The 24,651-nt window shown below is 34.6% G+C and overlaps 1 protein-coding gene, 1 long non-coding RNA gene and 1 pseudogene across 3 annotated transcripts in view; 1 reads left to right on the forward strand and 2 right to left on the reverse strand.

Moving 5' to 3' along the window:
* TENM4 (teneurin transmembrane protein 4) overlaps positions 1-24,651 on the reverse strand; it is a 2,813,748-nt gene that overhangs the window by 2,215,021 nt on the left and 574,076 nt on the right. The window lies entirely within an intron of this gene.
* Positions 581-3,258, forward strand: LOC140615074 (uncharacterized). The gene is made up of 2 exons (XR_012015742.1): positions 581-1,037; positions 2,797-3,258. It is a non-coding gene; the product is annotated as an uncharacterized lncRNA (long non-coding RNA).
* Positions 14,716-14,972, reverse strand: LOC140615334 (cytochrome c oxidase subunit NDUFA4 pseudogene; annotated as a pseudogene).

The following is a 24,651-nucleotide window of genomic DNA, read 5'->3' on the forward strand; positions in this document are numbered from 1 at the left end:
TCTCTACTGCCAGACCAACTGAACCAGAATTTCTGAAAAGAAGCCTAAGAATTAGTATATTGCCAACTCCAAGGGAGTACACCAAAAGGTCACAGGAGCACTTAGTGAGATGGCAACTATCTTCAGGCCAAGAGAAGAAGACTCACAATGAAACCTACAATGCTTCCACCTTGATCTTGGACTCCCTAGCTTCTAGAACTACAAGAAATGAATTCTTGTTGTTTAAGCCACTCAGCCTATTAAATTTTTTTATGGCAGCCTGAGCTGACTAAAACAGGCTGATGCAATATACCTTTACTCCCTGGGCTAGCAGGTCTCCTTGCAAGCTATTTGGAAATTCCTATTAAGAATTACCACTTGAGTCTCACCTGAGTGATGCCTTCCATAAAGCCTCCTATTAGAATATTCCTCATTTGCATACATCTAAGTGATCCAATGACTTATACAGGTTTGAAGGGCAGGAAACAACAATTGAATTTATCCACATGGCAATTTTCCACAAAGGGATCTTCTATTTCTTCCTTAAAGAAAATGTCTCTGTTTACATAGTGGTTTTCAGAAGGCTATTGAATTTTTGCTGGAGAATTTATTTGTAGCATTTAAAGGATCTTTTGGAAATAGTTATAAGTAAGAAAAAAGAAAGTAGGCAAGTTTCCCTTTCACATTTTTTTTTTTCTTTTGAGATGTATGGCTCAGGGGAGGAATTCAGGTATCAAAATGTATGGGGGAAAATGGAATCTCCTGTGATTCTAGGCCTAGTTATCTTAAAATATGTATAAAGGGAAAATACGTCAAGTGCAGAGGTTTTTATTGGTTTTGCTCATTAATGTATCCCAATGCTTAGGACAGTTTCGCACTCTTTCTAGGTGTTCCAGAAATATTTGCTGAAAGAATGAAGTAAGGAACAAATGGGTGAATGAGGAAGACCCCTCAAGAACAATTTCTCCCACTACATGGGATGGTCATAGTTGCAAGCTCTTCCATGAATGAGAGTAAAGCAAATGTGTCACAAAGCAACTGGTGAATTTAAATGATGGGTATGCTGATGTTCACTTTACTTTTTTTCCAACTATTCTGAAAATTTTAAATGTTACAAAAATAAAGAGGGAAAAACATGAGAGAATAATTGATATATGCTCCCATCCCTGTCTCTGTTGACCTGATTCCATCTGCTTTCACAGATAACTATTTTTATTATTTTCTTCTGTATCACTAGAAAAAAAAACTTTAATATAGATACAAACACAAATGTGTATATATATATATATATATTATTTTTCCCCTTTCTTATATAAAGAAACAACATACCCAGTAGTTTTGCTGTGTGCTTTCCTCATTCCTTCTCTTTCTTCTTCAATCCCCTCCTCATTCTCACTCTTTTTTTCTCCTTCATTCTTGGTTTAATAATAAATCCTGATACATTTTTCATATAAGTTCAAAGAGAGGTTTCTTATTCTGTAGTTAGCAAAAAATTTCATACAGTGATTATGTCACCATTCATAGGTTAGAAAAATCCTATAATTAGTAACTTCATTATGTATTAAATTCATATACATATGTACAATATGATATTATTTAATAATTGAGATTTTATATGATATATTTTAATATCTCATAAGATTAATTCTCCTTTATAGTTTTTTTTTCTTTTTTTTCCCTCAATATTCTTGATTGGTTATTTTTTTCATAACAAATTTAGAATTAGGGCAGCTTGAGTGGCGAAGCGGTTTAGCACCACCTTCAGCCAGGATGTGATCCTGGAGACCGAGGATAGAGTCCCATGTCAGGCTCCCTGCATGGAGCCTGCTTCTCCCTCTGCCTGTGTCTGTGCCTCTCTCTCTCTCTCTCTTTCTCTCTCATGAAGAAATAAATAAAATCTTAAAAAAAAAACTTTAGAATCAGTCTAGTCATGGGAAAGCAAACAATATGTAGATAGATAGTCTGTTGATAGATTAAGTTATTCAGGAAGCATTTTATATTAAATTTATAAATAAGCATTGGGAGAATTGTTCTATTCCTGTTATTATATTTAAAAACATGGTATATATCTCCATTTATTTTATGTATTTTTTCAAATTCTTGATCAAGCATCAGTTACTCCTCTGAGAATATACAACTGAATCTCAACATAGTTACTTCTCCATTTCCTCATTTCATCTATATGTTACCATTTGTTCTATCAATGTGAGTATCATGTTATGATGAAATTATTCCTTTTTATGACTATCTCCCTTTCTGACCATAATTTCCATCAGAGAAGGAGTCATGGATTTCATATAAGGAACTCAATATATATTTGTTGGAATGAAGCAAACTATGTAGTACACTTTCTCATTATTCCCATGTAATAGTTTTTTAAGTAAGATTTAAAGACTTGTGACTTGGATAATCTTAAAATTACCAAGCTATTAAGTGAAGTCTATCTCTCTAGATGAAGACCCTCTGCTTTAAAATCCTATATTTTTCCATATCCTATGCTATTTAACAGGAAACTTATGTGCCAAAGTGTTATGGTTTTTAATTTTATGTCTTTCCACCTCCAGAGAAATTAGCATTGTCACACGTAATTTTTGTGATAATGTGAAATCTAAAGACACCTCTAAGTGATGAAATTTCATGCTATGGCGTGAGGAAAAGAGATATATGCATGTCCATTTGATCTTCTTACTGAGACTAAGTTACATCATCATCATCATCATCATAGAAACAAAGCATATGCATCAGACTTTGAATCAATATTTTAACTTGATTTCATTAAAATTTGTCAACACTGGTATTCTTATATTGCTTTTACAGATGAGGAATCTGAGGCTGAGAGAATTTAAGCAACTATGCCAAGGCCCTAGGATTGGTTAGGGGAAGAAGCAGAAGCAAATCCAGATCTCCTTAATTCCAAACTCAAGTTCTTCCTGCTGAGCTGCTTACCATAAAGGCAACATGTACTCCACCCATGTCTAAATTTTGCATTCAAGAATATTTCCTTGGAATTTCCAGTTTTCATCAAACTAAGATTGATTTGTAACAAAGTAGGAGGTAAAACAAAAAAAAGTGTCGGGGATCCCTGGGTGGCTCAGCGGTTTGGCGCCTGCCTTTGGCCCAGGGCGTAATCCTGGAGTCCCGGGATTGAGTCCCACGTCAGGCTCCGGCATGGAGCCTGCTTCTCCCTCCTCCTGTGTCTCTGCCTCTCTCTCTCTCTCTCTCTTTCTCTCTCCCTCTCTCTGTCTATCATAAATAAATAGATAAATCTTAAAAAAAAAAGTGTCCTCTTCTGTTGGTAAAGTATGCAGTGTCACTATTTATTTATTTTTAACCAAATGGCCTTTGGAGGTTTTAGTATTATTTCTCTGTAAAAATATATTTGCATATCCTGTAGCTGAAAAAGTCAATTAGTAATTCATGAGTAATTTAGGAAATGCTGGCTATAAACTTGTAGATATTTACATAGTTCCCATAAATTATAGTCAAAAACTATAATTTGTTCAATTGGAATTCTGCTAAAAGCTTGCATTAACATAGAATATCCAAATGCCAAATGTTGACACGCATTTTTAAAACCAACATATTGGGACTATTACCTCATATAATTTAAATTAAATTCATACTCCATACCAGAAGCAATAAGGTTTGTTTTCTTCTATCCAGGGGACAAAAAAGACAAAAGTATTTATGCACAGTTAGAGGCAAGCACATGGTGGAAATAAGTGCAAACCTAAAAACACGACAGGAGCGAGAAATGTTTAGCAAACATAAATAAACTGTCTGAGTAACATATACAGTACAAATATCTATTACAGAAATGGAATGTATACTGCCCTTTACAGAATTACCTATAAGAATAAAATTATAAACAAATTGTAAAAACTATAATGAAGATGTGGTCAGGAAAGATGACATTTTCTGAGTGAAGAATACTGTGGGAAGAGGAGGTTGATGTTGGGAATGAAGGGATGAGCTTTGGAAAATTTCAGGTGGAGATCCATATCAAATGTTCACATAGAGATATTTGAGTATCCATTAGACACAGGATTCTGAAATACAGGGAGAAGTTGGGCTGGACAGACAAATGGGAAATCATTACCATATAATAATATTAAACCCATTACAAAAATGAACATGATGCTAATGAGACTTCTTGTGGGTCATTCCTGGAGGCATTCCAGGAATGGAAAAGATGGCATGTCCAGGATGCATCCTATGGTTTTTCTAACATTCAGGTATAGAATCAATGAAGAGAAACCCACAAAATACTCTGTAAGGAGTTGCAAGTTAGGCAGGATATGGGGCAATAGAAAATGGTAACTTAGAGCCAAGTGAAGAAGGAATATAATGAAGAAGAGTTGGTTATTTATATGAAACCCTTCTAAAAGCAAAGTAAGACAAGGACCAAAAACTGTCCATCATATTTAGCATCAAAGAGGTCATTAATAATGTTCATCAAAGATAATTCTGTAGAGTCATGAGTATGAAAGCCTCACTGGAATGGGTTCAAGAGGAACCCAGGGAAGACAATAGGGAAAAAGAGGAGTCAGTTCTTTTGAGGAATTTATCTGTAAAGTGGAGCAGAGAATTGAGATCATAGGAGAGCAAATTTGCATTTGAGGAGAATTTTTTTAAGATGGGAAACAGGATAACACATGTTTGTGTGATATAAATAATCAAATAAAGACAGAGATACTAACGATACAGAAGAGAGAGGAAACTGAAGTATGAGAAGATTCAGTGCATAAGTCAAGGAGTTGGCCTGAGGGAGAAAGATTTGATAGTAATGGTTTCTCTCTTAATTTAATCAACAAACTTCTATTGAAAGGATAGAAAGAGGGATAAAATATTGTCCTTGCTTTTACAGGGACAGTAAGGAGAGTGTAGAAGAGAATTAGCAATTATAGTACAGTGTAATTAGTGCAATGATAAAAGTTAATGCACATGGAAATATGGGAATAAAGAGAAGAAGTAAATCATTAGTAGATAGAGCAGATGAATAGAGACCTCCCCTATATAGATGTGTAACCAAAGTTTTGAAGGATGATTTGATAACAAGGTGAAGAGTAGTGGAAGGAAGACAGTCCAGGAAGAGGAAGTAGACCAAAGGTGAGAAACAGCCTGAGGACATTAGGCCAAAGGATCTGAATGCTGCTGCGTGCCACCTCTCCTGGCATGTGAATTAGTACAATTATAATTGCTGTTGCTCAGTGCTACCAAGTCTCCCATACTTAATACCAACTGTGACTTCATTGTAAATATATGTGTGAACTGTGAATTAACATTCACATTCCATTAATTTATCATTATATTATAATCTAGAACATAGTATGAAGTATGAAACCTTTGTGAAAAAAATCTCTTTCAGTTTTGAATTCTTATGTACTTATTATTAGAAATACTTTAATGTCTATCATTGGTTCTCTTTCATAAAATAATTTCTTATTTTAGTGGTTCCAGATAGGATCTATTCAGTTTGACACACATTTTAACTGTTAAATGTTATTTTTCTATTAAAATTCATAAAGTCAAGGAAAACTTCAATTCAATACAAGTTAAATGCCTTACCTCCCACCTGCCATCTGCACAAAGCATATAATTTCCCTAAAATTATGCAAAAATTAGCTAATTAAGATTTAATTTGCTAATCCTTGCTCAGTTAAACCAGTGACATATGCAAATTGCCTGCTGAGCCCTTTAAAATTTTTGAAGCAAATGATAAACAAGATTTCTTTTGAGTTTAAAAAAATGTAAAGAATCTGGTGATTGACACAACATAGCAGTAGATTGTTGCATAAATACTATAGTTTTATTAAAAGCACAAATTGGCATATTCATAAAAAGCTAATGAATTGCTTGTATATGCATTGTTAATTACAAGGTCTCAAGGACCATAAAAGCATTAGAACAAGAGGAAATTAACAGTGTGGACCTCCAGAAAAGAAAATATTCCCTTCCTTTTTATACAATTATGGAAATTTTCATAGTTTTTCTAAAACATTGGTTCACTGCTTTTCACCTTTGAAAAAAATCCTGTTCGGTGAGAAACCGAGTATCTCCTATATTTTGGGGGGAGTTACTTGGAATGACTTACCACTGAGTATCCTTAAGAAAGGGTCAGTGAATATCAAAACAATTCCTTAAGTCAATATGGTGTGTGAATGTTTTCTAGATCCCAAAACTCTGTCTTATTGAATTATTCAATGTTAAGGAACCTGTGTTGATGTTGCATAGAAATGGATCAACAAAGAGGAAAGATACATCGTGTGTATATCTTTTGTGTTTGTGTTTGTGTGTGTGTGTGTGTGTGTTGTGCGATACAAGTGTGCCATATGTGAGTTTATATGAATGGTTGACTTTTCAAATAATTAAAACAGAGAAGAGGACTAAACAGATCCACATTAAGTGGATCTCCACATCCTAAAAAAGTCTTTTAAAAAGAACTTATCTATTGGTAAATACTATTTCCACTTTTATTATAACATGATACAATATTGTTTTAAATAGTTGAGTATTATGTATTTGATGATCCTTAAATGATATGAAAAGTTCTCATTGGTTTATTTTGTAATATAGAACAAATACTCCGCTGGGGCTTTTACATATACTGTTTAGGAACAGCTTTGGACATCTGATCTTTGGAGTTATAAGATAACACGTGTATTGCTTTAAGAAACTATATTATTATTGCAATTTGTTACAGCAGCAATAGGAAATTAATATAGCTACTTATTATTATCATTACTGATACTATCTACAGAGAACACTTATCTTACAGCTGGGGTGGGAAAAACCAAATGATTATCTTTGGAGATGTCTGGATGTCTGGTTTTGACTATTGGCTAAATGAAGGTCAGTGAGATTGATCATGTGCATGTTAAAGTCTGAAACTCCCCTGGGGACCAGCAGGGTCAATTTGGTTACTGATGGCTTCACTTAGCAGAACAGATTAGACAGTCTGGCTTGGCTATGTGACCAGAGGGGAAAAATAAGACCCCATTGGAAATTTTTCCTTGAATTTTCCTGAAGTCAATATTCATAGCACAGTTCTTGTGGTTCAGTCTGGAGACAAAGGGTTTCCATGTGTGAATCAGGATCCTGGGAAGCTGAAACTTGGATGTGTCTCTAACAATAATGCTCACCTGCACTGTCCTCTCTTACTATGCATACCCTTTGCCTTTAAAGGAGAGCTTTGTGTGCATATTCTTGGTAGAGTCTTGTAAGTTCTTTGAACTATCCAAACTTGGTAAGTTTTTACACCATTATTTTAACATGTTTTTAACAATTCTGCTTTCTAAATTAGGTTCTAGAAGTGGCACCCACTCCCTCAGATATTCAGGAATACCTATAAACTCTTGTTACAGGGATTCTTGGATAGTTTCAAGAAATTTGTTATATGATGTCTTGTTAATTACACTAGGATATCACTCTACAATTTTGTTTCTTACGTGTTTATATCTCCCCCCACACAAATTCATTGTGAATGTACTAATCGCTGAACATTGTGTTAAGTAATCTGCAAGGGAAATGACTGAGTTATACACACACACATAGACACACACGCTATACATAATCTCAAAAGATATGGCTTTAGCAAAATTTGCATCATTAGCTAATATTTCATAAGCAGATATTCCTTTAGAATGCTCATTAGAATGCTTCAGATGACCTTCAAAACAATTGCCAATGTGGCAGATTAGCAAACATGCAAAGAGCCTACTTGCTATGAAGTGCATTTCATGTTACAGCAGCAGAGGGTAATCAACCTGAAACTAATCCTTTTTGTGTTGTGACCCATATAACTGTGAAGCAAAATGTGATCTTGACATTGGGAATTAGAGTTGCTTGAACTCAGGCAGGAGTAATGCTATTCAAGTGACACCATTTTGTGAGGTTTCAATTAATTCACACAATAGGGGGCTTTATGGTGACAGGAGCATAAGTCAAACCAATATCAAAGGGTTATCAAAACAGTGTTGTTTCAATGAATCAGTCAACTATTCCCCTTTGCTCATCATTGAGTTTAGATGTAGCTCTCAAGAGTTGGTTAATATGGAGTCTTGTGGAGCTTTGGATCCCAGATATTGAAGTCAGGTGATCTTTCATTTTTTATGCTTCCTACTGTAACACCTGCTTCTTTTATCATGCGATAATGATGAAGGCGTAAAGAATCTCTGCAGGATTAATGATCTGAGGAAGGGAATTGCATACACAAGAGGAAGTTGCTAGCTATTAGCCCTCAATGACCATTCATTCTTGAAAAATATACCTGAAGTCTTACTGCCTTTTTGAATTAAACTGGTGTTAAAATAAAACAGAACACCCCATCTTACATTCATTAAAAAAATGTCTCATACATTAAATGATAAACCAGTTTAATTATACTGTTAAATATGCTATGCCAATTATAGCAAATAATTCATTTATTCACCTACATAACAAAAAGTTAACTCTTCACTATATGTCAGGCATTGCATTAGGTTGTACCAACAGAAACTGAATAATAATTCTAGTATTCATATATAGTCTCAAGACTACTATGTAGGGTAGGTTCTAGAATACTATCTAGAAGTAGAATTTGCCTTGTCACTGGGTTCATATCTTTTATTAAAATAGATTTTAAAAAATAAATGTTAGAAATCACACATTTATAATAGTGTATATGAAGGCATCACGTATTATAGAAATAAATGCAATTTTTAAAAAAAGATTTTATTTATCTGACAAAGTGAGAGAAAGAGAGAGCACACAGGGGGAGCTGCAGAGGGAGAGGGAGAAACAGGACCCAAGGATCATGACCTGAGTCAAAGACAGACGCTTAACCACCTGAGCCATGTAGGGGTCCCCAAATGCAATTATAATAAAAGAAGAGCTAATTAATTGATGATGTAACCTATAATAGAATATTACACAGCCATTACAAATCATGTTGTTCAAGAGAATTAGTAACATTAAAAAGTTCTCAAGATTAAATGTTTAATGTAGAATCAACATATCAAACAAGATAAGCATTATGAATTCAATTGTGATGGAAAAATATGTGACTACTAAAAAAGACCTGAAAAAAAAAATAAAGAGCAGTAATTCCAGGGGCCAAGGATTTTGTGAAGTAATTTGTCAAGAGGTATAAAAATCTTTAAAGATGGTCATATCATTGGACTCAGCAATTTTATTTCATCAAGAATTATATATAATTTTTAAAATCAAGAAAATCTGAATGTAATTGAGTAATAGGTACAAATTAACGTAGATATTCAAAACAACTGATGAATAATTTTAATTATATGAGAAATACTTAGCACAATGGTAAGTGAAATCAACAGGATGTTTTCGACCATGTAAATATACACAAGCATTTTAGTAGTATAACCTTGAAGCTGTGACCAAAGATTCAAATATAGCCCAGATACCTGCAAAATCAAAATGGGTATCATTTTAGCATCTAGGAAGACAATGAGATCTTTTAGTAAGCAAGAAGACTCAAGACAATTCTGTCCATTTTTAATTCTTTAGAGATGGGAGGAAGATAGTTTAATATCTTAGCCAAAGAAATACAAAAACAGTTTCTAGACTAGGCTGTAAACTTTCTGTGTAGATTAGGGTCTTGAACTATGTACATTTTGAGGACTATAAGACAGACCCTTCTTTTTATCATGAAGCCCTTGACACAAACTACATATAGGAGTCAATGTATCCCAGCAAAGGCTCCAGCATGAATTCAGTCAGAGCTCCAGCCAAACTCTTTGCCCATCATGCAAACTCTACCTACTGAGAAGACTGCCCCTCAATAAGGATAATGCAATTACTTTATTAGTAAATGTTAATTTCCAAAAAATAAAAAATAATTAAATATTAAAGAATTAATTAAATATTTGGATCTTAAATAAGAAAGGTTGAATATTTTGCATTTTGAAGATTTGTTATTTTTAAGATAATCTGATCTACTGGAAAAATATTAAGCTTTCTGAAGTCAAATCACCATATATTATTGAGTAACTTAGTTATGATTTTTGGTGGAAATCTTTCTAAATTTGTACACAAACTTGGAACATGTAATTCCTCCTGTTTGTGAATTTAACTTACTCGACTTAAGTATTTTGAGTTTTTAAAGTTTTTAAAGTGAGTTTTTAAAAATCATTGTCATTAAAGTAGACAAGTACTTAAAAATGGAAATCAAGCACATAAATTTACAGTTGTAGTATAAAATGATTGAAGGAGCTTGAGAAACTTTGTAATCGGGACCAAATATTATCAGAGATACCCTACAATTGAATTTTTAAAATATTTCAGATTGTACATATGTCAAATACTGGCAAAATGAATTTAATACTTATTGAAGAGCTATGTTTGTAGTTATAATTTTAGTAGTAATTAATAACTTCAAAAATATACCTCTGAATGATCATCTTTTCTAGGCCCCTAGGCTACTGAAAACATTACACAGCCTACATTAACAATATGATATGCATACAAATAAGAAATCTGAAAGAAAATATACTGAAGTATTTATAGTATTAATTTCCATTTCATGTAATTATATATTTTTATGTTTTCTCAGTTTTCTTTTTTAAGGATTTTTTTACAATTTATTTGAGGAGAAAGAGAGCATGAGCAGGGCAGGGGAGAGAGAGTAGGAGGGACAGAGAGAGAAGCCGACTCTCTGCTGAGCAGGAAGCCCAATTTTGGGCTTGATCATAGGGCACTGGGATCACAACCTGAACAGAAGGTAGATGTTTAAGCAACTGAGCCACCCAGGCATCCTTATTTTCCCGATTTTCTACAGTCACCATATATCATGTTATAACTAAAAGATATTAAAGATTAATCGTTTTGTGAGATTGCCCTGTGATTTGCTTCTTTCTCTCTAAAAATAAGCACAGCATCTAACCTCTAGAATAAAAAAAAAGTTTAAAAATTAGATTGTAAACTTTTGGAATTTTGAAATTAACTTGTATCAGTGATTTGCTGGTTCAAATAATATGTTACAATTGTCATTAAAAAATAACAATAAAATATGCTGTGTTTTAAATAAATTTATATAAAGATGTGAAGGAATTTAGTCATGGATGACTGGTCTTTCAATAAGTATCTTACTGAATAAAAAATTATTTGTTCACAAAAGTAGGTCCTTTTCTAAATTCAGAAATCTAATTGAAAGTTACCAATACTGCAACCACTTAACCGCTTGACCACAATGTGACTCTGTACAAATGACTAAGTTCTTCCTGCTTCTTCCTAAGCAAAATGGAAATAACACCACTACTTCACAGGATTATTATAAACATTTAAAAACAAGTAAACATAACTACACTATTTAAACTATAAAATCCTACACCAATGGAAAGCTTTTTTTCTTCTTATGATCTTTATAGAAATATCATAATGATAGAAAACACATTCCTTGTCTTCATGAAACTTAAAATTTAGCCAGAGATTACAGATTATATCAGCGCCTATAGTGAGCAAATGCTTCAACAGAAATAAAGTATTCTGAGGAAGAAAATAACAAGAGTGTGAATGAATAGGTCATAAGAATAGAAAGAATATGAAAAAGATTAAACTGATGTTATGAAAAATATAGATTCCTTTGTTTAAAGTGCCATAGGCTAAGCACTGTGACAAACAGGTGAAACGTAACAGCTGCATATAACCTAGTGTGAGAAATGCCAGCATAGAGATGAATATATTGTGATTGCCAGTGGGGTTTGTAAGTGTTTCAGAGGGATTATGGAGAACTTCACAGGGATGTTTGCTCAGGGTTTTGAAGAATGAGCAGAAGTTTGTTTCATCAGGCAGAAAAAAGGAGAAAGGTTATTTTAGGTAAAGGGAACAGCATTTTTAAAGGCGGAGCAGTAGGACATTTCTTAGAGTAGCTGAGAATGTTTTCAACATTTCACCACTACTGGATGCTGGGCAAAGTTCAATCATGTATTCTACAACACTGGAGGGCAGATAAATTTCAGGGAACAGAGGGAAGCATTGGATTGGTATTGTACACAGCAATATCTCCATTTTATGGTTATACTTTTTTCCACTGTTGCTTATAAACGTGTTTCTCTATACATTAAAGTGTCAATTTCAGGAATGCCTGGGTGGCTCAGTGGTTGAGCGTCTGCCTTCAGCTCAGGGTGTGATCCTGGGGTCCTGGGATCAAGTCCCACATCAGGTTCCCTCCAGGGAGCCTGCTTGTCCCTCTACCTGTGTCTTTGCCTTTCTCTCTGTGTCTCTCATGAACAAATAAATAAAATCCTTAAAAATATATTAATTTCAATCAGTATACATAAGGATGGATGCTATAAAGGTTATGTTGGTTTTCAGGCAAATATTTGTTTTTCACTTCAACTATATGCCAATTGAAGGAAAATAATGCTTTTAATAAAAAACAATTATGACAAGTTAAAGACTGAAAACTCAGGGTGATAGCTAACTTTTCCATAACAAAACCTGATAGCTGCATTGTCCCAGATAGCAAATTCTGAGATTACACTGCTTCATTTGCCTTTTGGAGTTGTTTGCTTGTTTTTCCTTTGGTGTTTTCTTTAACAGTTTATGGTACAGACAGAACTGTCTAATAGTGTTTAGGTTTCCCTAGAGATCAATTAGAAGAAAGAGAATCATGGTTCCTGGCAGGTGTACAATTGCACTGACACTTAAAATCACTAACTCATCTGAAAAAAATAACTCCCCCAAACTCACCTTTGGGAAAAAGTCAACCAAGATTGGCTGTTTTTAATTCTATTGCCAATAGCAGCAATTTCATTTTCTTCTGCATAATGAAATGATTATTTGTTCACCTACAGAGTCTTACATCTCCCTTGGGAACATCAACAGAAGAAAAAAGAGTGCAAATTATTTGACTAAGATTTTAAAATATTAATGTTTCAGGAGGATTACATAATGTCAAATAGTAATTTCACCTCAAAGAACAAGAGAGCTTTGGGAGGGAGCAGGGAGAGAGACTACCAAGGTAATTAGCAACAATGTTCACTTTCCACAGGGTGAAGGTCTCTAGTGATATTTCGTGTATGTGTGTTTTGTTTTTGCTCCCAAGTTTATTGAGATATAATCCACATACAAGTCACCTATTTAACAAGCACTATTCAGTGCTTCTAAAGTATATTCACTGTGTTGTATAATCACCAAAATCTAATGTTAGAATACTTTTGTCCCCCCTTAAATAAACCCATGCTCATCTATAGTCACTCCCCTTTCCCACCATTCCTCCACAACCTTAAGCAACAACTAATCTACTTTATGTAGATAATTGTGTGAAAAAAATGTTACTTTTGTAAAGATTGTGAGGTATAGGTCCAATTTCATTCTTTTGCATATGACAATCGAGGTGTCTCTGTACCATTTGCAGAAGAGACAATTCTCTCCCTACTAAATGATCTGGGTACTCTTACTGAAAAACAACTGGTCATAGATATATGGATATACTTTTGTACTCAATTATATCTATCTGTGTATCTATTTTTATACCAGTATCATACCATCATTATTACCCTAACTCTTTAATAAGTTGAAATCAGAAATGGGAACACTCTGGGGCACCTGGATGGCTAATGGTGAAGCGTCCAACTCTTGATTTCAGCTCAGGTCATGATCTCAGGGTTGTGCATGGGCTCTGCACTCAGCAGGAGAGTCTGCTTGTCCCTCTCCCTCTGTTCCTTTCCTGCTCTCCCTCTTCCTCTATCTCTAAAATAAATAAATAAAATCTTAAAAAAAATAAGAAAGAAAGGTGAGCCCTCCAACTTCATTCCCCTTTGTCAGGATTGTTTTGGCCATTATGAATAACTTGCACTCCCACATAAATTTTAGGATTATCTTGCCAATTTCTGCAAAAAAGTCAAGTGGGATTCAAATAGGGATTGTGTTCATTTATAATTCAATCTGAGAAATATTGCTTCTTCAACAATAATAAATCCCCTGATCCATGAACGTGGAATATTTTTCTATATATATCAACCTTCTTTAGTGTCTTTTAAAAACATTTTACACTTTTTAGTATATAAGTCTTGGACTTATTTTGTTAAACTTATTTGTAATTTTTGGATATTATTATAAATGGAGTCATTTTCTTAGTTTTGCTTTAAGAATATCCATTGCCAATGTATAGAAATACAATCGATTTTTGTATGCTGTATCATATATCCTGTAACTTTGTTAAAATTTTTAATAGCTTTAATCATTTTGTACTTGATTACTTAGGATTTTTTTTTCTGTTCAAAATCACATCACCTTTAAACAGAGATAGCTTTGGAGCACCTGGGTGGCTCAGTTTGTTAAGCGTATAACTCTGGAATTTGATTCAGGTCATGATCTCAGGGTTGTGAGATCAAGCCCCGTGTGGGGCTCTGAGCTGGGCTTGAAGCTTACTTAAGATTCTCTCTCTCCCTCTTCCTCTCCCCACCCCCCCAAACCTGTCTAAAAATACAAATACAAGTAACAGAGATAGCTTTAATTCTTCCTTTGAAATCTGGATTCATTTTGTTTACTTTTCTTTATTGTCCTGGCTAAAGCTTTAATTAAAATGGCAAACACAAATAAGGAGAGTTGATTTTTTTCCTTTTTTTAAAAAAAATTCAGATATTTATTAATCAATGTAAAACCCAACACAATGCACCAACATGATTTCATGCATTTAGAGGGGAACTATTTCCTGGTAAGTGGAAAATTGTGTGGATGACTTCTGGAAGACCTTCATTCATTCTAAGCAGCTTATAGTGAAACATTTCATTTAGAGGTCTGAAGGTCCAGACCTTCTTTCTTCAGTCTACTTTAATCTAGATTCACTGAGTAGAACTTGTATTGATCATCAGGAGCTAGTTTGTTCCAGGGTTCTGGGTTATTCTTCCTATTCCAATTGACATCTGGATTGAACCCAGTCAGGCACAAGACAAGCACTCCTCCAGACCTCCTGCCCTAATAAATATGAAGACGGAGATCAAGTTTGGATGCTTCTTGGCCTGACCAATGATTTGGCATTACATGGCTGCTACAGAAGCCTCACGTCAAGAAAAAGAAAAAAAAATTCAAATCTCTTTTTTCCCCCTTTTTTAAGTCCTCATGTCAGCAGGAGCATTTAGCCTTTTAACATTACATAAAATGTTAATTGTGGGGTTTTTGTAGATATTTGTTATCAAATTCATAAACTTCCCTTCTACTCCTAGTTTATCAAGTGTTTTTATTATAAAACAATATTGAGTTCTGTTAAATGTTTTTACTGTTTATTTTTATAGTCATATGATTTTTATTCTTTATTCTATTGATATGATGTATTATTCTATTGATATGATGAACTAATTTCAGATGTTAAGCCAACCTTGCATCCTGGAATAGATCTTACTTGGTTATGGTATATAATTTTTCTTATACACTGCTGGATTCACTTTGCTAATATTCTATTGATTTTTTGCATCTATATTCATAAGGGGTATTAGTTTGTATTTCTCTATTCCTGTGATGCCTTGGTTTTAGGGTAACTTTGGATTCATAGCCACTGGCATGAGAGACATTCCTTCTGCTTCTATTTCTTAGAAGAGATGGAAAATTTTATAGTTAAGAATGAATATTGTTATCAGTATACAATATGCTTTTTGAAAAGCTGATATTAATTCTTCTTTAAATGTTTTGTAAATTTTACCAGTGAAGCTATCTGAGCCTGAGATTTTTTTTAGGAAAGTTTTTGCTTAAGAATTCAGTGTCTTGGGATCCCTGGGTGGCGCAGCAGTTTGGCACCTGCCTTAGGCCCAGGGCGTGATCCCGGAGTCCTGGGATCAAGTCCCACAATGGGGTCCCTGCATGGAGCCTGCTTCTCCCCTGCCTGTGTCTCTGCCTCTCTCTCTCTCTTCCTCTCTCTCTCTCTCTCTCTGTGTGTGTGTCTCTCATGAATAAATAAATAAAATCTTAAAAGAAAAGAATTTAGTATCTTTACATGTATAAATCTATTTGGATTTCCTATTTTCTCCTAATACAATTTTAGCAGCTTGTGTCTTTCTAGAAATTTCCCATTTTATCCAAGCTATCTAATTTGTTGCCACACAGTTGCTAATAGTGTCCCCTTGTAAAGAGAGAAATATTTATTTCTCTGTGGTATGACAAGATGTAGCCTGTTTTATTCCTGATTTTAGGAATTGGGGGCTTCTCTCTTTTATTCTGGGGCAGTCTGACTAAATGTCAGTTTTGTTGATCCTCTTAAAGAATCAAATTTCTATTTAATTTTTAAATTCTCTTTATCTATTTAGTTATTTTTTTTTTAATTTTTATTTATTTATGATAGTCACACAGAGAGAGCGAGAGAGGCAGAGACACAGGCAGAGGGAGAAACAGGCTCCATGCACCGGGAGCCCGATGTGGGATTCGATCCCGCGTCTCCAGGATCGCGCCCTGGGCCAAAGGCAGGCGCTAAACCGCTGTGCCACCCAGGGATCCCTAGTTAGTTAGTTATTTTAATTAGGCTCCATGCCCAGAATGGAACTCAAAATGGGCTTGAACTCATGACCCTGAGATCAAGACCTGAGCTGAGATCAAGAGTTGGATAGGGCTTTTTTTTTTTTTTTTTAAGATTTTATTTATTTATTTGAGAGAGAGAGAGAGCAGGAACAGGGGGAGTGGCAGAGAGAAAGGAAGAAGCAGGCTCCCTATCCAGCCAGGAACTGGATGTGGGGCTCTAGCCCAGGACCCCGGGATCATGCCATGAGCTGAAGGCAGAAGTTTAACTAACTGAGTTACCCAGGTGCCCCAAGAGTTGGATGTTTAGCTAACTTAGCCACCCAGGTATCCCTGTTTTTTGTTTTTGTTTTTGTTTTTTGTTTTTGTTTTTGTTTTTGCTACTATTTTCTTGCCTCATTTACTTCCATTCTAATCTTTATTATTTTTCCTTCTGCTTGTTTTCAGTTTTGTTTGTCCTTGTTTCTCCAGTGTCTTAAGAGAAAAATTAGGTTTTGATTTGAGATCTTCCTTTTCAGACATTTGCAGCTGTAAATTTTCCTCTATGCCCTGTTTTAGCTACATATCATACGCTTTGTTATTTTGTGTCTTCATTTTTATTCACCATAAAATAGTTTCTAATTTCCCTTGTAATTTCTTTTTTGACCTACTGGTTATTTAGACATATGCTGTTTAATTTTCCGACTATTATTTGTAGATTTAACAAATTTCTCTCTATTATCAATTTCTAATTTTTATCTGATTGTAGCTGCAGAACATAGTTTGAATGGTTTTAAACCTTTCAAATTTATAGAGGCTTGTTTTATGTCCTAACAGGTAGTCTATCTGGAAAATGTTTCATGTGCAGTAGAAAAGAATGTACATCCTACTGTTCTTGGGTCAAAGGTTCTATAGATGTCTATTAGGTCTAGTTGTTTTATACGGGTTTTTCAAGTTTCTATTTCCTTGTGGATCCTTTGTGCTGAGCTTTTCTATCAATATTAAAGTGAGGTATTAAAGTCTCCAACTATTATTGCTAGATTGCTTATTCCTCCCTTTAATTCCATTAGTATTGTTCCTTTTAGTTTCAGGGAAAAAAATGCATTTAGTTTTGTGGGTTTGAGTTAATATCCAGAGAGAATAGTACTTAGGCATGACTGACACTTGGATTTCAAAATTGTATCTATATTTTGGAGCTTATATTATTAGGACATTGTACAATTTAAAAGATTATATCATATGAGAAATTCACATGGTTCAAATACCAGCCTTAAAGTCAAATTAATCTGTATTTATTCTTGCTTTCATTCTTTTCTAGTCATGGAACCTGGGTGAAATTACCTGGTTTTCTGAATTTCCTTCTTTATAGACTTCCATTATCTACCATCAGATACCCTTTTATTCTCAAGTACCACCACTTGCTCCCTGGCATGCAAATTCCTATTATAGTCCTATTAATAAATGTACTGTCCCATATATTTATTTATGTACTTCCTTATTCTTACTTCATAGGTTGTCTCTCCTCTTTGCTAGAACTTAGATAATATCCTTCTATATCCAACTCAAGCATCAACTTCTCTGCAGAAAAGATGATAACTGCTTTCATTATCTTCATTCATACCACACACTTTACATAGGCTTTTTGTTTAAAATATTCATTGAAGACTCCATTTCTTTACAATAGAAAGATTTCATTGAAAAAAGGAACTTTTCTCTTTGCTTAACTTTATATCTACTGTATGCAGCATATTAAACAAAGATTTGCAGCATTGGACAGAACTAAATCAAGAGTTATAAAAACACATTCTGAAGCAAAGGTCAAACAAAGTTTTTCCCCTTCATAATCAGTTCATAATAATATTCAACTTAGGAAACACAGATCTAGGTTGGCAAGCCAGAATGATTGTGTTTTTTACAGGTCATTGAATCAGAATGGAAGAGAACATAGATTTTGTACTTGGAGTGCCTCTGCAATCTTTATAAATGTTCTAATTGTTCCTAAATCAGATTCTTTGCCTCTGAGGCTCAATTTATGCTGTTCCCCAATCTTAAAACGTTACAATGATCTGTCCTACCAGCCCAGACTCATCTTTTACTCCTATCTCTTCCATTTCCTGTTGTAGTACCAGCAGGTTCTCTCTCATAAACTCTCTCACACTTCCTCAAATCACTGTACATGCTTTTACCTCACTGTAGCCATCCTCTGCCCTCAATTCTAAACTTATTCATCTGGCAAACTTGCAATTTATTCTTGAAGCTTAGTTTAAGCTCCATCATCTGTGAAATAGTAACTGACTTCCACAGCACTTTTAGGGATTTCTTTCCCTGTGTTTCCACTAGAATGTATAGAAATTAGGTGATGATATTGTAATTAACTGCATTTATGTAAGTTAGTTGAGGCCATAAAATGGTTATTTCACTTTTGAGTTCTTATAACATAACATGGTTCCCAGCATACACTGGGGGCTTAACAAATATTAATTAAATTAATGAGCTGTAAATTCATTAAAAGTAAGGTTTTCTTATCCTTGTTTTCCCTACAAAATAAATATTAACCTAATCATTAAAAATTACCTTTTCTTTTCAGGTGGAAATTAAGTATTGGTAATATATAAAATGAAAAACATATCTGAATACATTTATTTTAAAGTTAAGTCATAGCATTAGGAAAGCTACTTCTTTTTCTTTAAGATATATATATATATATATATATATATATATATATATATATGATTTTATTTATTTATTCATGGAGACACAGAGAGAGCAGAGACATAGATGAAGGGAAAAAGAAGCAGGCTCCTTGCACAGGGAGCCCGACACGGGACTCAATCCCTGGACCAAGAGTCACACCCTAAGCCGAAGGCAGACGCTCAACTGCTGAGCTATCCAGGCTCCCCAAGATTTATTTATTAATTTGTGAGACAGAGCATGCAATCAGGAGGAGGAGCAGAGAGAGGGGGGGGGGGGAGAGAGAGAGAAGCAGCCTCCTCACTAATCATGAAGCCCAACACAGGGCTAATCTCATGACCTGGAGATCACGACCTAATCCAAAATTAAGACTTGGACGTTTAACAACTGAACCAAACAGATGCCCCTGTGAAAGTGATTTCTAATTTAAGGAAGACTGAGACCTGTCATTATAAAGCTCCAATTGTGGAATATATATGAAGAAGTGATTGGGCATGTTTGTAATTTCTTAAAGTTCTTACCTTGGTATAAAAAAGACAAATGCTGCAGTATTAAAAAAGTTTATCTGAGCACATGTTCATAACTATTCCACAAATATACACTGAATGCAAAGTGGCAGTTTTATTACCAGGAAACCAACTGGGACACTACACTGAGGTAAGGCAGGAATAGGATGAGAGTGGGTTATTAAGTAGAAATAAATGAAAAGTGAATTTTCCATCTTTCTCATAAAATAAAAAATAAAACTTTACTTTAAAAATCCAGAGCTGATATTATTTAATATAGTAAATAGCATTGGCAGTCTAATAGGGAACAAGACCACTGTATCCCATTAAATAGAGATTCAATATATTTAACTATCCTTCTACTGTTGGATATTCAGGTATTTCATTTTTGTCTTAAAGCGTTTTCACACTTATTTTTTGATGTTCTGGATGCATTAAAATTCAGAAATCTGATTTAAAGATAATATGAACAAGTGTTTAAAAATAATATTATCGAGCAAGTAAAAAGTCAACTTGTAGAATAGAAGAAAATATTTGATAATTATGTCTCTGTTATGGATCTAGTATCCAGAATATATAAAATTCAACAATAATAAGAGAAATATCCAAAATGGGTAAAGAACCTGAATAGACATATCTCTAAGTAAGATATACAAATGGTCAATAAGTGCATAAAATAATTTCAACATCATCAGTCATTAGGAAAATGCAAATCAAAACCACAAGATAAACATCACACTCACTAGGATGTATATATTTTTAAAATTCAGAAAATAACAAGTGTTGGTGAGGATTGGAGAAACTGGAACCCTCCTACATTGCTGGTGGGAATGCAAAATGGCTCAGCTATTATGGAAGACAATATGTTCCTCAGAAAGCTAAATGTAAAAGTATGATATGACCCAGACATTCCACTCTTAATTCTATATCCAGAGGAATTGAAGACAAGTACTCAAACAAATACATGTATATGCATGTTTATATCAACACTATGAGCCATAGAGATAAGATGAAAAATATCCAAATGTCTATAAACAAATTAATGGATAAACAAATTCTAGTATATACATACCATATACTATTCAGCTACATATAAAAAAAAGAAGTACTTACACATGCTACAATCTGGATGTACCTTAAAAACATTATGTTAAGTAAAAGAAGCCAGAACCAAAGGGTTGCAAATTGTGATTCTATTCATAAACAAAAATCTAGGATAAGTAAATTCATAGAGACAGAAATCAGGTTGGTGGTTGATACCTAGAGGCTAGGGGAAAGGAAGGGAAGAGGAATAACTGCTTGATGGGTAGAGGGTTTCCTTTAGAGATGAGGACAATGTTTTGGAGCTAGACAGAGATGGTAGTTGTGTTGTGAATGTATTTAATGCTACTGAATTGTTCACTTTAAAATGGTTAATTTTATGTTATGTGAATTTCACCTCAATAACAAAAAATCAAATTTTTATCACATCATTATATTGAAAAAGCAAAATACAAATAGAATTTCTAGAATTATTTTGGCAATGTAAAATATAAACCAGACTGAAAAGAATACATCAATGTGCTAAGAATGGTAAAATATGGATAAGATATAGATATATCTTTTATTTATATTTCTTTAGAATAGAAACTGCTATTATTAATGACCTATTTCCTAGGTTTCATGCTGGATTCCTTATATTATCTAATTTCATACTTCCTTATATTATCTAACTTATTTTTATTTTTTAAAGATTTTATTTATTTATTCATGAGAGAGAGAGAGAGAGTGAGAGAGAGAGAGAAAGAGGCAGAGACACAGGCAGAGGGGGAAGCAGACTCCATGCAGGGAGCCCGATGTGGGACTTGACCCCAGGACTTCAGGATCAGCCCTCAGGCAAAGGCAGACGCTCAACCACTGAGCCACCCAGGTGTCCCAATATTGTCTAATTTAATACTTATAATACCTAAGTATTATTATATTTACTTTATAGAGAGAAAACTGAAGCTCAGAGATATTTGTAAGTGAACCGAGACAACAAAGTTAAAAATGACAATGCCAAGATTTTAACACAGGTTGATCAGAACCAAAGATTTGTTATTTAATTACAGTATTCCCTTTTCATGATTTTTTCTCTAAAATATTTCCCTAACAGCACTGCTTTGTCATTAGATGTTTAAAAATAGAAGTCTTATTCATGGGATCCCTGGGTGGCGCAGCGGTTTAGCGCCTGCCTTTGGCCCAGGGTGCGATTCTGGAGACCTGGAATCGAGTCCCACGTCGGGCTCCCGGTGCATGGAGCCTGCTTCTCCCTCTGCCTATGTCTCTGCCTCTCTCTCTCTCTCTCTCTGTGACTATCATAAATAAATAAAAAAATTAAAAAAAGTTTTATTCACATCTCCCTAAGCCTACTTAATATTAAAATTTGAGTTTTGCCATTAATGGTCATGTTTGCTTTTAAGGATGCTTTGTCTCTGAATATGTGTATGATTCATAAGACCTCTTTATTGCCTGAGTAAAGAAAGGGTAGTTTTCAACATCAAGGTCCTTTTGTCTGTCTCATTAGTTAAAACTGTTAGCAGTTGATCTCACAGACTGCCCTTTTTCAGGAGGTCTGTGCACTCATGTCTTGGTATGAGAGACAACCAATGAAAAAAAAAAAAAAAGGTGTTTCCATTAATACACTGATAGTCATTCCTCACCTTCTTTGTTCAATTCACATCATCCTTCCAATCTTTAGTTTCATTAGCACTGTCATAAAAAAAAGTTTCTCTAAATTTCTAATAGGAAGCATGGTACCTTACAGCCATATGATTTGCAGAGGTTAGATGTTAAGTTTAAGGCTTATGGTGATTAATGTGGGCATGAAATAAATTCACAGATAATAAGTACCCAGGTACTTTTGATTCAAAAAACCATGCATTATTGGGGCACCTGGGTGGCATTTGAACATCAAATCTTGGTTTGGGCTCAGGTCATGCCCTATGGGGTCAGGGATCGAGCCCTATGTTGGGCTCTGTACTCTGCCTGGAATCTGCTTGAGATTCACTCTCCCTCTCCTTCTGCCCTTCCTACACCATTCAATCTCTCTCTCTCGCTCTCGCTCTCAATCAAATAAATAAATAAACCTTAAAAAAAAAGAAAACCATGCACTATCACCTAGACTTAGGGATCACCAGGCACAATAAAATAAAATCTGCACACAGTTTTAATTTTTAATCTTGTCTTGGAAGTAGAAGGCATGGGCTTCAGAGTTATATAGGCTTGACAACAATTTCTGGGTCCACCATTTATAAACTGTAGGATTTGGGAGAAATTGGTTAACCTTACTAACCTTGGCTTCCTCCATCAGGAAATGAAAATAACAATGTCATGGTGGAACTGCCACCAGGGTTGTATCCAATATTCTATGTGGAGCACTTAGCAAAGTGGCAGGCATCATCATTGCTAAACAAATATTACTTTTTATTATATTTTCATTTAATTATTATGGCTTATTCATGGGGCCTTTCAGGACTGAGGCCTATCATCCAAGTATGGGATCTGAGTCTCAGCTAAGATGGAATAAGGTCTAACGAATAAAACAGTAAGACTCAAGTACTGAACCTGTCATTAATCCTATTCACATCTCAACTTAAAGAGACCTGGCAACCATAGTTCAATCATCCCAGGAAGGAGTCTGCAGGATTTCCTTTTGGGTAAACTGACCATAGTAAGGCACACACACACACACACACACACACACGCTGACATTTGGAGGTGCCCAAAACAAATTGCTGGGACCAATAACAGATAAGCACCACCCAGGGCATACATAGTTTTAATACATTTTATCACTGTGAACATATATTAAATTCATTATAAAAATTTAAAAACAGCTTGTCAAGAAAATTAAATTATTTGTAGTTAATATTAATAGGTGTTTCTCTAACTTGTCTACAATGGAGTCCCTATTGAAGTTTTTTGCATGAAAGCAAAAATCTTTTTTTTTTCTACATGAAATGTGACTATGTTTGCCATACTAAGGTCATTCTTGTGTTGGTATGAGATTTCCTGATGCAATTTAAAAAAATTTGTATTAGGGATCCCTGGGTGGCTCAGAGGTTTAGCGCTGCCTGCAGCCCAGGGCGTCATCCTGGAGACCCAGGATCGATTCCCACATTGGGCTCCCTGCATGCAGCCTGCTTCTCCCTCTGCCTGTGTCTCTGCCAATCTCACTCTCTCTCTGTCTCTCATGAATAAATAAATAAAATCTTAAAAAAATAAAAATTAAAAAAAATATTATTTTTCTAGGAGGCTGGGAAGATGGCAAAGTAAGCAGACTCTAAGCCCACTTCATTTTACAAATAAATAAGATAACACATCAGTATAAACAACCCCCAAAATGACTTAACTGGCAGAACAAACTGCACAACCTAGGGCAGAGAGACCGCAGAGAAAAGAGACCGCATCTCAGAGAGTAGGAAGGGCAAAGATACAGTGGGCACCTAAATGGATCAAAGCTACCATGGTGGAGAGAGAACCAGGGGTAGAGAGAAGGGCAAGAAATAGATTGTCATACTGAGGAGCTGGAACAGGGAAGATGAATCCCCATAACATCTGGCTTTGAAAACTGGATGGGCTGACTTTCCTGAGTTCTTATAACCAGCAGGACTTAAAGCCTAAAATTTTAAAAATCAGCAGGCTTGGCTCTCTCTATAATAAAAAAGCCACTATAGAATAAAAAAGGGGACAATCTCACAGGAAGATATAACAATTATAAATATGTACCCAATGTGGAAATCCAAAATACATGAAACAGTTAAAAGAGATAAAGGAACTTAGTAATAAAAGAATAATAGTGAGGAACTTTAACACCCTACTTACCTCAACGGACAGACCATGGAAACAGAAACTCAACAAGGAAACAATGGCTTTGAGTGACACACTGGACTAGATGGATTTAACAGATAAATTCAAAACATTCCATCTTAAGACAGAAAAACCCACATATTTTCAAGTGCACATGGATCATTCTCCAGAATACATACAGAAACAACCCACAAAACAAACCTCCCCAAATTCA

Source organism: Canis lupus, chromosome 23, assembly GCF_048164855.1.
Source record: "Canis lupus baileyi chromosome 23, mCanLup2.hap1, whole genome shotgun sequence".
NCBI lineage: Eukaryota > Metazoa > Chordata > Mammalia > Carnivora > Canidae > Canis > Canis lupus.